Genomic DNA, 14,401 nt, shown 5'->3' on the forward strand with positions numbered 1-14,401 from the left:
GCATTGTAAGCATTGACAAGGTTTATGTTATCCTTTAATTGTATGCCTTGCATCCATCTAGCATCTTCAAAAGGATAATTCTTAAACTTAATAAGATATCGTTGGATAGTCTTATCACCTCTTAATACCTTGTCTTCATGTCGGATAATGGACTCGGGCTACAACACCTCTTCTTGGTCCTTGATCTTCGGTGGGTCTTCAATAGTTGGTTCTTGAGGTGGCTCTCCTTTGTACGGCTTTAGTAAATTCACATGGAAAGCATTGTGTATGAGCCAATGGATGGACAAATTGAGTTGATAGGCCATCTCATTGATTGGCTTAAGAATCTGGAGGGACCATAGTACCTTTTTGCTAACTTAGCATAGTACTTTTGGTGTCCCGTAGAATTCTTGCCCGTCGGGTGCCTTAATCGAGTCTTGGGACATTTGAGTAAGACCCAATCATTTTCTTTAAAGGCTTGGGCTCTTCTGTGCTTATCCGCAGAAGCCTTTTTCCTTTGCTATGAGATAGAGATAGAATATTTAATCTTTTGGAAAGATTCTTGTAGGTCTCGGCTATACTCATCTACAGCAAAGATCTTCCCATGTACCTTAAGTAGCAAGGGACTTTTTGATATTCCCTCAACTACCTCAAAAGGTGTTTTTTCCATGGAAGTATGTACAGTGTTATTGTAGGCATACTCCACTAAGGGTAAGTACTTCTCCCATTGGGACCTTTGATCTACTTCTGTTACATAGGCTTTTAGTAGATCAACAATTTTTAGGTTAGCTATTTCACTTTGGCCATCCGCTTGCGGGTGATAGGCCGAAGAGAAGTTTAGCCGTATCCCTAAATTCTCAAAGAGACCGTTCTAGAAATTATTGGACACTATGGACATTGGCAAGCCATGGTACTTGAAGATTTGTGAAATGAAGAGGGTTGCCATTTGATGGGCTTTGATAGTCTTTTTGACAGGTATAAAATGAGCTTGTTTATTAAACCTATCTACTATCGTCCATATTCCTGTATTGCTATGGATAGACTTAGGCAATCCAAAGATAAAATCCATGGATATGCTCTCCCATGGTGAATTAGGGATTGGCAAATGTTGAAGCAATCCAGATTGCTTACCTTTATCGAACTTCATCTTTTGGCATACCACACAGTTGAAAACATACTGTTGTATGGTTTCTTTCATGGTAGGCCAATAGAAATACCTCAAATGGCTTTGAGAGATCCGGTAGTGTAAGCACAGGTTGAGAGATAAGCTTTTCTTTAATCTTTTTGAAAGAATTCTTCTCCGTGGTAGACCATGTATACCTAACATTTTTCTTTGTTAGGTCATGTAATGGTCCTGCAATTTGTGAGAACTTTTCTATGAAGCGTCTATAGTTTCCACACATACCTATAAAGCTTCTTAGTTCATGAATATTCCTTGGTTTAGGCCATCCTTTTATTACCTCTAACTTTGATGGATCCATTTGGATGCCATCTTGAGAGATAATGTGACCTGAATACTGAATCTCTTGCAAGAAACAATCACTTTTCTTTCGATTAACATAAAGTTTATTCTCTCCTAGAACTTGAAATATTACCTAGAGGTGTTGCTTGTGTTTGTCTAATGAATTAGAGCAGATGACAATATCATCAAAGAACACTCCATTAAAGGTTCAATGAGGCTTGAATAGCTTCTCCATCAAGCGGTTGAATGTGGATGGTGCATTGGTCAAGCCAAAAGGCATGACAATATATTCGTAAAGACCAAACGTAGTGCAAAATGCGGTCTTTACAACGTCTTGATCAACTATCCTTTTTTTATGATAGCCACTTTTTAGGTCAATCCTGCTGAAGTAGCTGGACCCTTGTAGCTTATCAAATAGGTCTTCTACTCGTGGAACGGGAAACCTATTTTTCATAGTGATCCTATTTAGTGCTCTATAGTCAACACACATGCGATATGTGTCGTCTTTCTTTTGCACTAATAGCACAGGTGAGCGATATGGAGATGAGCTAGGCCTGACCATGCCATTCTCAACTAACTCATGCACTTGATGCATAATCTCCTCTGTTGAGATTGAGAAACTCTATAAGGAGGTTTATTAGGCGGTGAACTTCCTGGAAGAAGTTCAATTGCATGGTCGTCATTGCCTCGTTTAGGAGGTATCTCACAAGGGATGTCGTCAACAAAGACATCTTGAAACCCCTTGAGAAAATTGGATAACTCTAATTCTTTGTGATTTTTTATCTTTTGTTAAAGTTTTGAGAATCTTTAGCAAAAATCATGTAAAGGAAATAGAGCTCTTTATTGACTTGTTAAAAGCTTGCATATGTACAATGGGTATGGTGTTACCCATTTGCTTAGCATCTATGTACATATCCTTTTCCTTGAACCTAAAGTAGATTCTCCTTTCAAGGAATTTAACATTGGCAGCCATGCACCCAAACCATGGTGCCCCTAGGATTACATCCTCATGCTTGAGAGGAGAGATAAAGAAGTCCTCTTTGTCCACATAGATTTGGACATGGAGCCTCAATTTCTCGATTAAGGGAGTGATTGAAACTTCTTACCCCTTGAGAGCACCATGTGCAGGTAGAACATCTCCCATCTAATAGGCTTGGATGCCTAGCTTGGTGGCCAACTCTGTGGATATGAGATTATGAGTAGAACCAGGGTCAAAGAGAATAAAAGCATCATGTTCTCTTACCTTTCCCCAAGCATGGCATAGAGGAGATCCTTTGTCGTGATTTTCCTCCTCTTGGATTTCAACGAAGGTAGCTCTAGGAGGTTCATGGTGGGTGCTCTTTTGGGGACAAGCGCGGTACACATTGTCGTGCAGCTCTCTTCCCACGCTAAGAAAGATTCCATAAAAATGCACATCAAGTTTTTTTGAAGCTTACATGATTAATGAACAGTGATTAGGGCCTGGTAACAGGCGAAGTTCAATGTTGAATGTATGTCAAATGCGGCTAAGAGGGCCAAAACATGCCTTAAGGAGTTATGTTTGAAGTGGGTATGGATGGGATATTGTGACCTAGAACTGGAGTGCTTGAAGTGCTCTACCGGCCTGTCTTTACGGCTCATCGATTGGAGCTACGTTGAAGAAGTTATGGCAGTGTAAAGTTCAAGTCAATTGCAGATCCGTACTGGATTGGGCAACTGTAGCTAAGGTGACAGAATTGAAATGAATGCACGGGCTTGAAGTGCTCACTTTGTGGAGCGCGTCAGTCTTTTTAGATCAGTGATCAGAGTCCCGATCGCCAAGATATTGGCCGATAAAGATTCATCGGGGGCCGGTTCCGTACATGTCCAGTCCGCTTGATCGGTGTGCCATTTTGGAATTTTGAGCAACAGCTAGGGTTTTGAACGCAGAAGAATAAGTGCTTGAGGTAACAGTGCTTTGGTTGAGATGTATGCTAGATGTGATGCACTTCAGAGAGCACAATAAATGCGTAAGTGGAATCACTTTTAAGGTCGTCTCTTGATACATGCAGCAGATTTCATGATGAGGTTGCTCGACGGGGCTGCTAGGGAAAGATGTTATGCTTACCAATCCCTTGCCCGATATTGTATCAGAGTGGCATATATGAGTTTTTTGAAAGCTTGCAGTGTGATTGCAGCCATTGACAAAGGAAAGCATATTGATGATGAGATTGTTGGCAGGGGATACTTAAGTGAGATGTTATGCTTGGCGATGCTATGGCCGGCATGTATGCTCAAATATGATTCCCTACTTCCACTCTTTGTTCCTTGCTACCTCTAGTGCATATTCATATGTCATATGCTTCTTTAGCTCCACTCTCCAACGTATATTCTCCCAAAGACCATCCAAGAACCTATCCTTCTTCATCATGTCAGGCGGGGGTACCTGTGGTGCTAAGGCCTTGCACATCCTCTCCCATGCCAATGAGAACTTAAGTATGTACGCATCTACTGGCTCACATTCCTTTTGCACTAAAGCCTGTACTTCTTGCCACACTTTGTCAGGATCTTCTATCTTCACAAACTCCACTTCCAATCCATGCCTTAGATTGTCCCAACTCAATCTTACAGGTGGATCAGCCACACGCAACTCCTCTTCAAATGCTTTGGACCAAACTCGTGCATCACTCTTCAAACAGATTTGGAGAAGACGTAACATCTGCGCTGGGTCATGAATCTAGTTGCTAATGCAGGTAACCTCCATCTTTTCCAAAAAGTCTTCGACATCTTCATCACTTCTTCCATGAAACTCCGGATAAGAGAAAGCCATGGCTACCCAAGCTACGATGCTTTGAGAACCTCTTCGAACACACGTGCAAGAACCCAAAACTTTTTACTACCCAATCCCCAGAAACTTCAATGGAGCTCAGCTTTAGATAAGGACAAACACATGCACATCAAATGAGTTTTCATAGTTAATCATTGGAATTACAACAGGCAAAGGACATTCCAGGATCTCTCATAATCTTCTTGGCCCAAACACAATGGCCATGGCCACCCAATGGAGAATCGTGGAAAATCCTTGGCCGATATGTATGCCAAATATGGTATCCTACAAGGGCCTAAAGCCTCAATGAATTAAACCGGCTGCCCAAAGCCAAATAATAAGGCCACCCAATGAAGTAAATAGGCCACCCGCCGAATGGGTAAATTAAGGGCTTAAGTGGTGTGAAGCAAAAGAAAGGAGAACTGGGCGAAGGCGAAGGCAGCGGGTAGCGAGCTGCGTAGGAGAAGAAGCGTTCGCGTAGGCTGGGGAAGTCACCGGTTCTTGCCAACCAAGAAACGGCATTTCCTCAGGAGGCTGTGGCAAAAAATTTTGGGCCCAATTTTTCCGCGAACGGCGCAGTAGAAAAATCAGCTGGCACATCATCAGGAGGGTATTTTTATGCCTCCCTAGCAATGATGGCACCGTCGTTGCTAAGGGAGGGAGCACGCTATTAATAGCAAGGGGGTGACGCCTTTTGCATGAGGCAATTGAAAGGAAAACGAGAGCAAGAAGGTAGAGAATCATCTAGAGGGAAGAGGAAGGAAGGACACACTCTCTCTCAGCTAATCAAGGGACGACACACTCTCTCGGCCTTTGCCAACCAAGGGATGACACTCTCTCTCTCGGCTTAAGGAAGGAGAGAGAAACCAAGGCTCACAAGCAGTCATAGGAAAACCAAGCTTCGGCATAACAAGCAGGGCAAGCTTTGAGAGCTCGGAGCAAGCCGAGCATGAAGGGAAATCGTAAAGGCTAGAGCATAGGCATGAAACTCAAGTCGAGGTCAAGGAGGGAAATCTCACTCTCTCTCTCTTCCGAGCTTGGGCAAGAGAATCCCTCGGCCTTGAGCTAAAGAGAAGGCAAGAAGGAATTCAAAGATAGTGATTGAAGACAAATCAAACAGATGGAACCAGCACAATAGGATTTTCCTCGTAAGCGGGCAACCTAATTTAGTTATTTCTTTTTGATGAATTGCGGAGCCATTAACGGCCCGGAGTAATCTGTAATGGGAGTTTAAGCTCCTAAAGTGTCTCATTAGCATTATTTAATGGTGTCGTTAACGGCAGTTCTTCTTGATTGCGCATCAGTTTTGTCGGTGTTACCGATTTTCGAGCAAGTTTTGTGCGTCGAGCATTACCAAGTAATTAATAGCTACGGTATTGTGCGGTGTGGCAATTTTTCCACAACCAGTAGCCCGCCGGCACTGACCTGGCTCAAGTTTCGAACGCTTATACCCTGACAACTGGTGAACCCGACGCGAAACCCGAGCCGAGGTGGGAAAATTGTTGAAGCCTATGTCTACACCACATGAGGTAGCCATGCAGCAGTTTATAGCATACATGCAACAGCAACAGGCTGCCCAACAGCAACATAATTTGCAAGAGAGGATTCGCAAAGCTCGGCAAAGTGTTACGAAAAAGCTGCAATGGTTTGAGGACCGAGATATTTCAATATTTTGCAATTTGTATGAGCAGTCTATGTAAGATAATGGTATTGAAGACCATGATTCAGTGGAAGGATTTTATTTGATTGCAGTGCCGAGACTTAGGGCTCCGATTAAAGAAATTCAGGCGGCTCAAGGGTCGAACTGGCAGGACTTTAAGAAGGCGCTGCAAGAGGAGTATTTTCTGGAGGATTCTCAACGGGTGACCAGACAGAGTTTTACAAAGTGGGTGCAGAAGAAGGGTAAAAATTTATTTGCACGAGAACTGTTGCGAGAGTTTGAAAAGAAGTTTGATCAGTTATCATCAACAGAACAACGTTCCTTGAGGGATCAAAAGATGGAATTGTTTATTCAAGCAGTTGATCCACGACTACAAAAGAATTTGGTGCAATTATTGGAGGGACCAGCATGATAACTGGGTTTGATATCAGATTGGAAAATAGTCTCCGAAGCGATAAATATGATCGTAAAACGACAGAAGCGAGTTGATAAGCAAATCGTGATCGAGGTACTAGATGATGATGAAGAAGAGATTAAAGAGGCCACCCTTGACAATACCCAAAGTGGAGGGGCCTGTTCTTGATGATCTGGTTAAAGGTATTCAAGAACTAACTTTGAATTTTAAAACTGTTAAATTTGAAGGATTAGCTGCAAAGGCGTCTACTTCTGAACCTAAGTAGCAGCAGCCACCACGTAAAAATTGAGATCGATGCATGTGGTGCAATTTTGAGAGTCCAAATTTTCCCTAATGGTTTTCTCTCTAGCTAGGTGGTGCCCCTTCACTTGTTTGGTTGTGGGTTTGTTGTTGTTTTTCTTGCTTGTGGTTGCCCCAACCCCAATTGATCAGTAGAGAAGCCTTGAGGGTTGTTTAGAGGCCTCCTCTCTTGTTGCCTACACCGGACCGCCTCAATTTTGGTGCCCCCATGGAGAAGGTCTTGGTGTCTATTGTTGTTTCATATTGCGTGAATGCTTGGATTTCAACATAATCAAGTAGGTGGCATGAATCACAAAAATTTGTATGACCCATTTATTCCCATGGCAAGAAAAAATGTGAATATCATTGTTAGCAATATTGCAATTTTAACGAGTAATTTTTAGAATTTTGGACCCTCTTAGTTTGACCAAAGTAATCGCTTCAATAAATCTTTTTATTTCGCCTCTAATTACATAAAACCTTATTTTGGACGTATATATTTTAGTTCTATTTTAAGCATTAGGTCATGCATAGATCATGGATAATGGCCCAGAAATATAGGTTTTTTTTTTCCATTTCAATCCATACATTAGAATAAACGTTGAAATTAGTAGAAAGATTTAGTTTCAACAACGTATGGTGTTCATGTTTCAAAGAGTGGGAGAAATTCTCGCATCACTAAATCCTATCTTTCTACCTCTTGTTGACTATCACAAATCAATTGATGTGTATAATTTTATTTTGTTTTAAAATAGATTGCAATTTAGAAAACATTGTTGTTTATATCTTTTTAAGAAAGAAAATAAAGAAACATGATCTCACTTTGAAATTGATTCAATGGAGGCCCAATGCCAAATGTCAGGATATCCTTTTTTTTAGAGCCTAGCGAGGATGCTGAGTTATTTTAGTAAACTTCAAAATTGAACTTCAAAATTGTTTGCCGCATAAAGAGAGTGATAGGAGATGATGAATGCTTATAAATGTTTGAGGGAAGGAAAGATGCTAGTACTTGGTTTTCCTCTCTATCTAAAGAAGTTAGAGGAAGCTATTGGGAGGTTTTGGATCACTTCAAGAGATACTTTTTCAAACCCCAAAACACTCAAAAAGTATGGCAAGACATTGTTGCTCACAAGAAAAGACACCTAGATGACTACTACACCTATAATCAAGAGTTTCTAAGTGTTTGAAATACATGGGTAAGAAATATTGCTAGCGCTAGGAATAGTGCACAATTTCTAAAGAAGGAAAGATTCATAGAGGGCTTATTTTCTAGACTCAAGGTAAAAGTGGAAGTGGGTGCACCTACCACCTTTCATGCTACCGAGAGATGCCTTGAAGTACAAAAAATGGAAGTGTACTTAGGGAGAGCTTCCAGTAGAGGGTCCTAGACCTAAGGAGACAATGCAAGCCTCCACCTTCAATTACCTCTCATGTCTTCCGACAGGTCCTGATATGACCTCAATTTCTTCCATTGTGTCCACAAGTTAGGAGTAAATTAACAAAGGCATCTAGCACTAGGAAAAAGGTGAAAGAGAATGTGCATGATGTGAAAATTTCACAAGCTCAAATGAATTAGGACATTACACATGTGCTAGATTGTTACATCAAAGGTAAAATGGTTAGGAAAGGTCTATGGGGGTAAAGTTTGAGCCAAGCAACCAAGAGACCTTTTGCTCTCAGGCTTGGAAGAGGTAGGTCCTCAAGAGAACCAAGGTGTGAAGGATGAAGGGATACTAGAAGGTTTGTTATCAGCAACACTTTAGAACAAAAAAAAGAGAGGAGTTTAAATGTGTGCAAAGGAAGTTTCCTAGGATTTTTGCTAAAGACTACATAAACGTACATGGAGTAGATGTAGCAGTAAGTTTCATTTATCCGGTGGAGGATCTAGAGTGGGCCTCCCCAATTGTGGTCACTTCTGAGAAGAATGGAAAGTGGAGAGTATGTGTTGTCTATAGGCCACTCAATGAGGCAACCAAGTGAGATCACTTTTCCCTCCCATTTTAGGATGAGATACTAAATGAGGTAGCTAGCCATGAGAAGTACATTGTGTGTGATGGCTACCCAGGTTACTTTCAAACAGGGATTTCTTTGGGGGATCAATTGAAAACAACCTTCATCCCTCCTTAGGGTTGTTATGATTTTAGAGTCATGCCATTTGGCCTGACGAATGCTCCAACAACTTTTCAACATTTCATGAACTTGGTGTTTCAAGCATTCTTTAAAAAGTAAATTAGGGTGTTCATTGATTAATTTTGCATTTATAGCTCAAAATCATTGCACCTATAGAAGGTAGAATTGTTTTGGAAATGATCTTGTTTTGTCACAAGGTCTCTCAAGAAATCATTGAGGTGGACCTTTCAAAGGAAAAGACTCTTGTTCCATCACCCAAAAATCTCAAAAAGGTCATCTCATTCATCCAAAAGGTGAAGTATATGTCCCGCTTCGTTCACTTAGCCTCCGAGTTACTTCACCCCTTGCAAAAATTTACACAACAAGTTCAATTTATTTGGTCTAATGAGCTTGAAGAATATTTTTGTAACATTTAAATCATTCTGACAGAATTACCAACACTCATGCCTCCTTGTTGGGAGGACACATTCTTTTTTAGCTCTAGTGTTTGGAAAGAAGCAATTGGTGTTGTTTTGTTACAACAAGATCCCCACGATACCAAGATGCAGCCCATCTATGTTCCTAGTAGGATCATGAATTCCTTGGAGAGAGGCTACACAAAAGAAAAACTCATGATGACTCCTCTCATGTTCGCAGTGAGAAAATTCAGATCCCAATTGTTACCAAAATCTTTTGTAATTCTCATTGCATGAAATTTGTTCCCTTGGGTGTCATCTCAAATGAACCTTAGTACTAGGATTCAAAGTGGAATATGAAATTGCAAGAGCTCCAATACTCTTTCAAGGTATAAGATAGCGTGCATGTGCAATTGGCAAGGATTCTCACTTGTAGGGTGCATAAGAAGGAGATTAAAGTGTCTGAAGTAAAGACCTTACCATTCCCATCACCTAAAAGTATCCCTGATGCATTTACCTTGTTCTTTGATGGAGATTTTTGACAAGCCATAGGTGAAGCAAGGGGAGGGCTCGTGCTAATTGATCCACATGGAGAAGTGGCCATGAAAGATAAGGTCAATCTATGAGGTTCAACAAGCAACAATAAAGCAGAGTATGACATTTACTTCATGGTTTCAAGATGTGCATTAGTCAAGGGATACAACATCTCATGGTAAAGGGGGACGCACTTCTCATTATAAAGTAGATTTCAGTTATTTGGGCATGCAAGAATGAAAGACTAAGGACAAAAGTCTATACCATTCCTAAGTTTATCAATCAATTTGAAGAGGTGCAACTATATCATATTCCTAGAAAAAAAATTAAGATGATGATTTACCTACACAAGCAATTGCATGTGTTAAGAAAGAAGTGCAAGTCATCATGGTGGCAGCAATGGAGTTGTTGGCTCCCATTATTGGCTACATTTTGGAAGGCGAGTTTCCACAATGATTCATAAAGGCTCGGGAGAGGAGGCTAAAGAAGTCAAGTGTGAAGTCCTACCAAACCATGAACAAGAACTTCTGAGAAAACCAAAAATCGAGCAAGATTCATAAAATGGATCTCATGAATAACGAGCTATAAGGTTTCAAGTCAATATTAATAATATTTAATTGCTTGCATAATGCATACAACATGAATTCCAAGTCCTAGGTATCTACATGGCACAATGCTACATTTACATGTACTATAACGAAGACCCAAGTATCAACATGATGCACATATAGTAAAAAAAAGAACGCTACAAGTTGTGACGTAGTGATGGTGAAGTTTAGGACCCTTGATAGGTAAGATCCTAGAATGTGTTTGCTAAGGTTGGTGTCAAAAAACAATAATTCATCACCTCTTATGTTTCACGTGAACATTGACACGTCCTCCACACCCCTCTCACCTAAATAATTTGCAGTAAAAACTCAACTTCCATGGGGTTCTCAACAACATCATCAAGCAAAAACTCAATACCGAGCCATAATTAAAAAATTTAATTTAGAGAAAATAAACCTTTTCAATCTAAAGTATTTAATCTCTTGCTGGCATCTACTTTGTTGTTGCATATCATCATGATGCACATATAGTGAAAAAAACATGTAGAATGAGGAGAGAATTTGCAAGATAACCATAGAAAGTATCAGCAATGCACACACAAACACACACACAGAGGTCCTCACCACTGAACTATATATTAGCAACTTCAGAGAGTGATAGATTGCACAGCACACATTGCTGAAATTTTAGAGAATGTAATGGACATAAAGACACACAAGTGCAAAAGTCTTGCCCCCCTTGACTTTGTTGAATATGTGACAAGCATTGTTTGCATAAGCTACACTTGAAGATTTTGCAAATACTTGTTGGTTAGTAAGTTCTCTCCCCCTCCCTCTCTCTCTAAGTAAAGACCCCCCCCCCCCCCCCCCCCCCCCCAATATCATTAAGGAGATGTTGAGAACATACTAAAAGGTAAGGAATAAATTTAATGTTTTGAAGGCATTGAGAAAAGGCAAGGTTGAAAGGGCATGCAGGAAGGAAAGCACCTAGCATGAGCAAGGTCAAATTCTTACTCTCTGGTTCTCTCCTCTTCTTACAAATCCACAAATGGCCATCACACGCTCGGCTTGCCCGGCCCATGCTTCTACATCCTGTTTGTGCTACTCATTCTTTCTCTCTACGCCTTGCAAAGGCCTCAAGCCCTACCTTGCCTTGGTGACCTTGTGCTTTTTACCATGCACAAGGTTAACCTCTCTCTCTCTCTCTCTCTCTCTCTCTCTCTCTCTCTCTCTCTCTCTCTCTCTCTCTCTCTCTCTCTCTCTCTCTCTCTCTCTCTCTCTCTCTCTTTTCTTGCATGCATCTGATCACGTTCTTGCACCCTTCCACAAGCTTCAACATGAGCTTCTTATCCACCCCGTCCCCAATCTCCTCCACCAGTATATCAATCAATCCAAGCCTCCATTGACAAATGAGCTTCCATGTCAAACCTACTTCACAACAGGGAACACTTTTGGAGCTAGACCCAAGAATTTTAACATCGTGTGAAACTATCGGAAGGGAGAGACTAGAATTATCTCAAGCATCACACGTCAGCATGCCGAGAGAGAGAGAGAGAGAGAGAGAGAGAGAGAGAGAGAGAGAGAGAGAGAGAGAGAGAGAGAGAGAGAGATGATCATGAATTCCTTGGATGTGTGTTAGAGGTCTCGTGTTTGGTCGCTATTTTTGCAAGAGTTGCTACCGTTCAGGTAATTAGAGTAATGGAAAAGACTAGAATCTCGTCTCCCATGATGATTTCAAACATGTCCCTTCACGCATGTGTAGAACAGAGAGAGAGAGAGAGAGAGAGAGAGAGAGAGATCTTCTAATGTTTTGCTCTTTTGACCTAATTTTTCAACCTTCTTGCTAATGTTTTGGGAAAGATAGTTCAAATGGTCCCAACTATTTAGCGTTGCTCAAATCTCAGCCAAAAAATCATGAAAAGGTGCATGGATCGTGATCCATGATTGATAACATTTTGTCATGAAATTTGGTCAGCTGATTTTCTATGTTTTGTGAATACTAATTCCCAACCTCTTTTTTAATTTGGACTGTTAAAGTTGAAAAACCTCATGTTTTGTTCAATTTTTCAAGCTTTTGTAGGCTTTGTCAGATTTCTTTGCTTTGAGTGTGTTTTTGGTGTCAATTTAACCCTAATTTTTTGTTTCTATTGCCTGGAAGCAATCTCTGTCAAATGGTGTCAAATTCTAGTCAAACGCCTTAGAGGTACATGGATCGCAATTCATGTTCCTTCACAAAAATGGATGAAAATTCTCAGTTTTCTTCGTGTGAGTTTGGTGACACCCCTTGGCATCAATTTTTTGGATTTTGATCAGCTTTTATGCTTTGACCCCATCAGATTTTATATTTTTTCAGAGTTATGTTCTATCTCATCACTCTAGGTCATCATGACATTTTGTCAACCAAATGAACTCAGATTGCTACAAAACTTTAGGGGAAAGGGTAGTAGACCTAAGGGAATTAAAATGTTTTGGAGGTCATCCAAAAAGGTACTAAACTCCCAATCCATCATGGTCCAAGTTCTAAAAACTACAACAAAATAGTCCAAATAGGTTGTCCTAGGGTCCAGGATTACTCCTCTATGGTCAAAATGTTTTAAAAAACCATTTTAGCACTCAAATCTGTCAATTTAGCTCATAGACAGGTAGTCATGAACCACAAAAGATAAGAATGGTTATACTTATAGGAGGCACAAGAGATAAGAAAAACAATGAAATTCTTGGAACATAATTTTGATTATGAGATGAAGAGAAAAAATCAATTACAAGGTGATGCTGAGTAGTTTCTCACAATCGTACATGCAAAAACCTCTTTAAAACCTTGGATTATGTTACAATGTTTCGTTTTAGACTAAGGGTTTTGATCTTTAAAGAGATTTTCATATAGCCACTAGCCAGCTTACAAGTCTTTTGAACCCATGATAAAAGAATACATCTCTGAATATACAGAATACGGCTCAAAAAACGTTCTTCTCTTTTACAAGGATTTTTGGAAAAAAGATATAGATTACAAAAAAAGTGTGGGCTGGAAGAAGGTGTGGTCAGCTAGAAGGGCTCACGTGAGCTGAATTTGCAAAACATATATTATTTGTAAAGAATATTGTTATGAAGACTGCAAGTGATGTAAACTGCTATATAAATTGACATACTACCATAAACTTGTGAAGTATTTATTATTAGGGCTCCAAAATTTTGATAGTTCTCTAAGATGTTATATGTCTTTGTTGCAGTCATTTATAGCTTATCATATAGAGATTTAAATACTTTATATAATTATAAATCATTTATGAAGATATATAGCATTTAGATAAGTATATTTCAATACATTGTACTACAGAGCTATATAGCTTTGAAGTGTTATATGTACTATTATACGAGACTATATAGTGCTACAAAACTATATTATGCTACAAAGCTATATACCTTTGCATTTCTATATAGTTCATTGTATATATATAAGCAATAGTATGGATCTATTTAGTACAACATTGAGCTATATAGCTTGACACTCTTTTACAAATAAATTTAGCTTTTGCACTTGTAAGATCCCCAATTTTTGCGTCTATTTTAAAAATAATAAAAATAGCTTTCAATATCTATTTTGTTAAATTTTGATTTAAGATGCTTGATTGATAGTATTGAAAGAATCTAAAGTAAAAAGCAAGGTCGTTTCCATGTTCTAGTATGTTAGACGGATGTTTGGTACAGTTTTGGAAAAACCAGCTATTTTTAGCTTTTTCATACTTTTTATGCTTTTAGGTGCTTTTTTGCAAAAAGCAAGATCGGACCCTTAATCTACGTGCTCCAAGGAAGCTATGGTTCAATTTTGTAAAAATCTACTTTTTGAGTGCTTTTCACGCTATATGTAGCTTTTCATGATTTTTAGAGCTTTTTAGTGAAAAGCGAGTGTGCTTTCTTATTCCAGTGGACAAGAGGAGCCCGTGGTTTATTTATAGAAAAATTTTATTTTCACACTATTTTTAGCTTTTTGTGTTTTTCGGTGTTTTAAAAAGCATTGTGTTTTTTATGATGACCTAAACATAAAAATATTAATTTTAGTCTACGTCGGATTTAAAAACGATCACTCGGAGCAAGAACAGAACCAAACGAGATTTTTACGACAATTAATTTTATAAAAAAGAAGTACCATAAATACGTTGAAGCAGTACGATAAAGTCATAATTCTATCGGGACATTACGGTACGGCATAGTCTAGC

This window comes from Adiantum capillus-veneris, chromosome 18 (genome assembly GCF_014529385.1).
Source record: "Adiantum capillus-veneris isolate H3 chromosome 18, ASM1452938v2, whole genome shotgun sequence".
Classification (NCBI taxonomy): domain Eukaryota; kingdom Viridiplantae; phylum Streptophyta; class Polypodiopsida; order Polypodiales; family Pteridaceae; genus Adiantum; species Adiantum capillus-veneris.